Genomic DNA, 8,597 nt, shown 5'->3' with positions numbered 1-8,597 from the left:
CCCAAGGTTTCTATGATTGAATCAATTGCTTGTTTGCATCATATGATCAAGGCCATTTGTTGGTAACCCTTTTATTAGCCAAATGCATGATTTTAGCCCACAAAAGAGAGCACTATGTGTTCTATCCTTTGAACCCTTAGCCTTGAACATGATTTGAAAACCCCTTGTGAAGAGATTTACCTTGAGTTAAGTAGAAAATATTTTGTGGTATTGACAAATGTTCAAGTTTGGGGTTGTTGGGAAGTTATGAAAGGGAAATTGAAAGCATTGAGCTAAGAGCTAAGAACTAAGTATGTGAAAAGAAAAAGAAAAAGAGAAGAAAAAAGCAAAGCTCAATGCAAAGGAAAGTTGGGAATAAGTAAGAATGATTGTGTTTATATGATTATCTTAACTCAAGGGTTTTTTGATCTAGAAAAACCAATTTTTCTTGTTAGCCCAACCACATTATAAGCCATTGAAAAGTCCTTGTGATGATGCATGCTTGTGAATGTATTTGATTGTGGTTAAATGAAAGGCAAAGTCAATTCATGTGTCTTGTCTTGTCTTGTCTCCCAGGCAATTAATCATGCATTATAGTGAACGGAAGCTTAACAGCAACCAACCATCATATTCCTATGTCTAGGTTTATACTACTGTTGGGAGAGTTTCCCCAGATCTAGATTTTACCGTATGTGTCCATATCAATAAAACAAATAATCATGACATCGAATGAGTTAAACAATGCATGCTTTGAGCAAAGAGGAAAAATCCTAACAATTAATGAAAGAAAGCATGTATCATAGATATGATGTTTAAACACAAAATTCCATATATGAGAGCTTCAAAAGATTACATTGATTCCCCAACAACAAGAAGAGTTTAGTTCACCATATTCATGGTGAAACTAGATGAAATACAATGAAAGAGTGGAAGAGATAGAAAAACCCTAGAAAGAGAAGAGGAGAGCCGTCACCATCTCCAATTCTACCCCCAAGGGGTGAAAAGTGTGTTTTGCGTCTTCTCCAGCCAAAGATACAAACCCTAGGACGTCCTAAAGCTTATATACTATTCTAAAAAATACAGAAAATTAGGCCCAAGTCCATAAAAGTAACAGAAAACCGATCCAAGCCCATTTAGAATGGCGCTTAGCGGTATTTTACCTCTAGAGCATAATCCATTTTGCCCCCCATCTGCTGTTTTGCCCCTCATCGGTGATTTCGGCACCTGAAAACTGCCGCTCAGCGCCACTCGTCCCAACTTTTTCTGCATTCTGGTTGACTTTTTAGCATCTTGGTTGACTGGTTGACTTTTCTGGTTTCTGGTTGACTTTTCAGCATTCCAATCATTCGATACTTCAATTCTTCTTTCAAATCATTCAATTAGCCTACAAAATCAAGGGAATCTTGCACAAAACCATTAAATTCACCTTCAACTCTCTTATTCACAAAACTAAAGAAAAAATATGAGTTCAAGCTAGTTTCAAAGTCTTAAAGGTTGCTTTTGGTATCAATTTTAAGCATAAAAATAACGGTTTTTCAACCGTTATCACTATGTCTACCTATTTTGGTTATGTGCATAGTGCTTATTCTGTCAGTGCCTCTCATTATGATTCCCCTTCTACATCTAATTATACTCCTTATTCTAATTTCTATTCTGCTGATTTCTATGCTGAGAACTAAATGGCTCATCCTCCAACTCATGAGAGTGCTCTTTGAGAGCGGGTTCCACCAAATGAGGATGATGTTCCATATGTTCTCAACACTGGACCGATACATTTGCTGCCTGAGTTTCATGGTTTTGTAGGTGAATGCCCATATAAAAGTTTGGAGGACTTCCTTATCATTCGCTCTACAATTATACCTCCACGTGTCCAGGATGAGCACACATTCTTAAGGGCATTTCCGCAATCATTACAAGGAGTAGCAAAGGATTGGCTTTATTGTCTACCTCTAGGATCCATCACTGCTTGGGAAGATCTTAAGCGACTGCTCTTAGATGAATTCTTCCTTACTCAGCATTATTTTGATCAGTATGGTCACAACAACAATCCTGGATGGAGTTTCTCCTGAAGAAGGCTGAGTTAAAGCCAAGGCTGATAAGGTGGATGCACCTACTCCAAGAATTTGACCTACAAATCCAAGACAGGAGTGAAGCATAGAACTTAGTTGTAGACCACCTCAACAGGATTGAAGGAGCTGAAAATGAAGCTGAGGTATTTCCCATCCAGGATGACTTTCCTTATGAAAGTTTGTTAACGGTTTCGGTTTCTTACCATATTCCTTGATTTGGAAAACATTGTGAACTACATAGTTGCTTTTGTTTTTACTCCCTTAGCATCCTGTGCTCAAATTAAAAAAATTAAGAGTGATGTTAAGTACTATATATGGGATGACCCGTATTTGTGGAAGTTTTGCAATGACCAGGTTACTAGGAGATGCATATCGGACCATGTGATTGACTTGGTCCTATAGTTTTGTCAAGCTTCATCACCTAACGGTCATCTAGGGATTCAAAGAATGGCTCGAAGGGTGCTTGATTGCGGCTTCTATTGGCCCCCCATCTCCAAGGATGCAGAGAGGATTTGTATCACCTGTGAGCCATGTCAGAGAGCAGGATGATCACTTTCATGGAGACAACAGATGCCTAAACAACCCATGGGTATTTGATGTCTGGGGTATAGATTTTATGGGTCCTTTTCCTGTTTATTTTGGTTTCTCTTACATTCTCCTAGTTGTGGATTATGTTTCGAAAAGGGGTGGAAGCTAGAGCCACTAGGACTAACGATGCTTGGGTTGTTGTGGATTTTGTTAGATATCACCTCTTTTGCAGGTTTGGAATGTCAAAAGCGATTGTTTGTGATCAAGGAACCCATTTCTGCAATAGATTCATGCAAGCTTTGCTCAAGAAGTATGGGGTGGTGCACAGAGTTTCTACACCATACCACCCTCAAACCAATGGGCAAGCTGAAATATCAAACAAGGAGATCAAGAGGATTTTGGAGAAGATTGTCCAGCCCAATAGGAAAGATTGGAGCAATAGATTAGGTGATTCTCTCTGGGCGCACAGGACTAACTACAAAGCACCTATAGAGATGTATGCTTATCTGGTTGTCATTGGAAAGGCATGTCATTTACCCGTTGAGATTGAGCATTAGGAATACTGGGCGGTGAAGTCTTGCAACTTCTCCATGGACCAAGTTGGAGAGGAAAGAAAGTTACAGTTGGATGAATTGGATGAGATCCGATTGGAGGCCTATGAGAACTCGAAGTTCTACAAGGAAAGTGTTGAGATTGTTGATAAGGGGAGCACTGGTTTAGCTGAACTCACAATCTCAGTGATATATGTGTTTTTTATGATGACAACACATAATTAATAACACATGAGTATTCTGTGTTACATGTTTTATGCTTACATGTTATATGCTTTTGTTTACTATGATCAATCTGTATAAACATATTTGTGAACATGATTGTGTGCTTCATTGCATATCACTGTGTTAAATATGTGATTTTATATGTGTATGCATGACATAAGTTTTTGGAAATGAAAAACCACAAGCACTTTGGTTGAACTTTAATGTCTAGCAAAACAACAGTTTTAAGTTGATTACAATATGGGATGAATGGATTAAAACTCGTGGGTTTGCACAAACTCTTTTCAAGTTTTCTGTGAGATATTTTGAAGAGAAAAGTTTTCAAAAATTGTTCTGAGTGTTTTTACTTAATCGACTGAATGCTTCTTGTATTCGATTAAGTCTATTAAGCTTTTGAAATCTATTAAATGCTTATCACAACTAACATAACGGTCATATTTTTAAATCTGTTGACCAAGCATTTCTTATGAGTCGATTGTATTAAATGTGCATTCAATTAAATGGTGTGATTTTTTTTAGTCTGTTATAACTGCAAAGTGTATTCGAATATATTAATAGCTAAATTGATTAAAATGCGTCTGATGTGTGTAATAATATAAATTGACGCTGATTTGAATTCTGTAAGAACTTTTTAAGAGAATTAACATTTTCATATCTTTTAGAGAATGATGTGTGTCTTACAGAGAAAAAGAAAAGCTCCAAGAACTAAAGATTAATCGTGGTGATCAGGGCTTAAAGGTTTCTTGAGAAGCAACGTTTGCTGGGTTTAAACATCTGATTTATCTGCACAAGAAGGTGTAATTTGCGTGATCAAGAATATGAAATCTTTGAAGATTGGCTTGGATTCCCTGTGGTGATTGCATCAAGAAGAACTGAGTTCTTGACTTTGAGGGTGGCTCAAAGGGTTTGACAGCAGAAGAGGGTATTCTTGTTGGGTGTCTGTATTGTTTACTGCCTATATTAAATTAGAGGGTTAGAGAGGTGTTTTACATATTTAACGTGAGGTGGCTGTAAAAACCTTGGTGTAAAAACCTTGATCTTTATAGTGCATTTGCTTTCTGTAGGCTTGGCTGAACCAGTATAAAAACCAGCGTTTGAATTCTCTGAAACCTTTTGTGTATTCGATTAAGTGAATTGTTGCATTACATATCTTTTTACTTGTGATTCATGAAAAGCCTAAAGACATCTTATTTTGCAAAAAAAAATTGGAAGCTTGTATCTTTATGCATCACCAATTCACCCCCGCTCTTGGTGTGAGCACTTAAGCCTTTCTTTTTTAACAATTGGCACGAGAGTTGGTTTTCATAAAATATTTGAAAAACAAATCGATTACTATTTTTGTTTAATCAATTTGATCCTGAGAAATAGATTTCACTTCTCAAACCTTTGGTGAAGGTGCATCAACAAATAGACCACTTCTATTTGTTGGTGAGAACTATGCTTTTTGGAAAATTAGGATGCATATTTTTCTTGAATCCGTGGATAAAGGAGTATTGGATTCTACTCTTAACGGTTCATATGAACCCACTCAAATTATCAATGGAAAAACTATTTTGAAAAACTTTTCAAGTGGACTCAACATGAGAACCGCAGAGCTCAATATGATTTTAAAGCCAGAAATGTTATTGCCTCTACACTGACCATGGATGAATTTTTCAGGATTTCCCAATGCAAGACTACCAAAGAAATGTGGGAAGTTCTTGAGGTGACACATGAAGCCACAAACGAGGTAAAGCATGCCAAGAAAAACTTACTTGTGCAAGAATATGAACTATTCAGGATGAAGGCTAGTGAGACCATCTACGAAGTGCAAAAAAGATTCACTCATATAGTAAATCACTTGATGGCTCTCGACAAAGTGTTTGATTAAGAGGAGATCAACATCAAAATCCTGAAGAGTCTTAATAGGAGCTGGCAGCCAAACGTAACAGCCATATCAGAATCTAGAGATTTAACTAACATGAATATGGCAACTCTTTTTGGCAAGCTCAGGGAGCATGAACTAGAACTTGGAAGGCTAAGAGAGGAAGAAAATTGAGGAGAAGAAATCAATTGCCCTCAAAGCCACAAGCAAGAAGCCTCTAAGAATGTTGAATCTGAAGCTGAATCAGATGCAAATGTATCAGAAAAGGATATCATGAATCTGATGGTGATAAAATTTAATCGATTCCTAAAAAATAGAAATTATGCTACTGACAATGCAGGTCCTTCAAGAGGAAGAAAGAATTCAAGAAACAACACTATACAATGCTATGAATGTGCAAAAGAAGGTCACATTAAGCTGGACTATCCAAACTTGAAGAACAAGCAGAAAGCAATCACAAAGTACCCTCAGGACAAAAACAAAAAGTAAAGAAAAGCATATATAGCCTGGGAAAACAGTGATGGTGATTCTTCAAGTGATGATGATTGTAGTGTTGAAGAGGAATCAAATTTATGTTTCATGGCAGGCTCTACACATTCTAATGACGACAGCGATGATGATTTTGAAAATGAGCCTATCGAGGTGAAGTATCACATGCTGCTGGATGCTTTTCAGAAAATTCATGCAGAAGCCATGCAACTCCAATACAAAGTGAATCGATTAACCTCTGAAAGGAAAGATTATGAATATAGAATTGATAACCTTGTAAAAGATAATGAAAAGCTAGAAGAAGAATTAGAAATTACTTTAAAATCTATGAACACAGTTAAAACTGAAATACAAATTTTTGAAAAGAACTGTGATAATTGTCCAGTGCACATTGATGACAAATTTATGAACACCGAAAAACGGCGCCAAAAACTTGTTTAACCCTCGGCAAGTGTGACCGAATCGTATCAAGTAATAAACTCGATAAAACCAAGTATCGTTCTCCCAAAGGACTCATAGCCTAGTTAGTTATATGATTTGTTGATTATTTAAGACTTGTGAATAAATTCTTGAGGTTTCAAATGCAAAAGACAATAAGTAAACATGTATGCATGAGTTTTGATCAATGGAAAAGAGGAACACAAACACTTGAATGAATTAGATGGATGAGTATGTTGTTAGGGTAATCAATTTCATCTTATCCACTCTCATATACTTTTAGGAATTCATCATTCTTTTCATCACTGTTAATGCCACTCTCTAAATCCCCTTGCAAGAAATCCTATCCTTAATTACGAGTTCATACAATTCCTAGCATCCCTAATAATTAATTCTGAAGCACAGAAGCTTAAAGGCAGCCAACCTCATATCCCTATGTCTAGGCGATATTACTTTTGGGAGAAATTCCCCGGATCCAGATTTTACCGTATGTGTCCATATCACTAAAATCAATAATCATGACATCGAATGAGTTAAACAATGCATGCTTTGAACAAAGAGGAAAAACCCTAACTAATGATGAAAGAAAGCATGTATCATAAATATGATGTTTAAACACAAAATTCCATATATGAGAGCTTCAAAAGATTACATTGATTCCCCAACAACAAGAAGAGTTTAGTTCACCATATTCATGGTGAAACTAGATGAACAATAATGAAGTAATGAAAGATAGAACCCTAGAAAGATGAGAAGGTAGCCTTAGCATCCAAGATCTTCCTCCAAGGGGTGGAAAGGTGTATGTTTGCTTCGTCTCCAGCCAAAGATACCAACCCTAGAAAGTCCTAAAGCTTATATACTATTGGTAATATTAAAGAAAAGTGGGCCTAAGCCCAAAATACCACCGCTCAGTAGTACTAGCGCAAAGTCAAATCTTCCCTCAACTGCACTTTCACCCCTCAGCAGAGCCAACGTGTGTTCCTGAGTGCCACTCAACGGTAAACTGGTGCTGAGCGGTACTTACGATTTTTCTTCTTTTGCACTTTTTGAGTTCTTTTCTGATTCCATCTCTATCCTTCTCCACTTCTTTCATCAAATTCACCTTAAAACCTACATAAAACACTGAAATCAAGCATAAACCTGTCCAACTCTCTTATTTCTAATAATATGAACAAAAGCATGATTCTAAGCTAGTTTCTAAGTGTTAAAGGTTGCTTTTGGTATCAATTTTAAGCATAAAAATAACAGTTTTTCAACTGTTATCACACATAGAGAAAATTGATTACTTAACCAACACTTTATCTAAATTTACTCAATGAAAAGAAAATGTTGATGTTGTGTTAAGATCATCTGGTAGAGAAATTGATAAGCAAGTCATTGGCTATAAAGAAAAAAGTAATAGGATTAATTCCAAGAAGTTTGTTGATCTAAGTAAGCCTGTTAGTAATACCTGTTTCTATTGCAATACAATTGGTGACAATGTTAGAAATTGTTACTATAGAAAGGTTGAAGTTCCGAAGGGAAAATACAAATGGATTCCTAAGGAACAATCTCCTACAACTGACGAGAAAGGCCCAAGTTTGTGTGGGTACCTACATCAAAACCATTAAGTTGTTTTGTAGGAAATTAGTTGCTGTTGTAGCAGAAACAAAGCTTAAGGATGAACTACAATTGCAGCAAATCTTAAGTTCTTGAGTATCTACAATGTGGTAACTGTATCAATCTATTTTCCATACACTCACGCATCATAAATGTTAGTATGAATAATTTTCAAATGCATGATTGATGAATGTCAGTGTGATTGATTTCTTTGAGTGAAAATCCATTAACACGATTTTTGAATCGATTGTATTATGAATAGAGTCGAATATGTTTTGTGTGTGTGGTTCTCTATTTTAAGTAACACTAAGTCGACTATGAATTGAATTAAATCAATTAATTCTCTGTATTGGACTTTCTATTTTTGAAAATTCAAATGGGCCTGAGTATGTGTGATTTTTGGATCGTGCCCTTACAAATGTCTGATTGAAAATCGTTTATATGCTATTGTGTATCATTGTTTGTCATAAGAAAAACCCTAAAAAGTTGTATAAGATCTTTTCTATTGAATCCTGTGATCATGGCATCATTCTCTTCATCGAAGCACGCCAGAAGGGTTCCTTCATCTGAAAGAAATGCAAGTCCTTCAGGATGGATCAGTGACAGCACTGCAAGAGAAAGATTTATGATTTGGAAAAGAGTCAAAGAAGTCGTTCCAAACAAATTACTTTAGTTATCTCTGTTCAAAAGAGAAGGATTTGTATTTCCAAAAAAACTTGCTCATCAAGGTCTATCCACTTTTGTTCAGATGAAAGGTGACTACTATCTGGATTTACTTGGAGTATTCTATAACAATCTCAAGGTTGTCAACGGTGACATTTTTTCACGTGTAAAAGGTGTGGACATCGTTATCAA

Source organism: Vigna angularis, chromosome 2, assembly GCF_016808095.1.
Source record: "Vigna angularis cultivar LongXiaoDou No.4 chromosome 2, ASM1680809v1, whole genome shotgun sequence".
NCBI classification, from domain to species: domain Eukaryota; kingdom Viridiplantae; phylum Streptophyta; class Magnoliopsida; order Fabales; family Fabaceae; genus Vigna; species Vigna angularis.
This window is presented reverse-complemented; position numbering follows the sequence as displayed.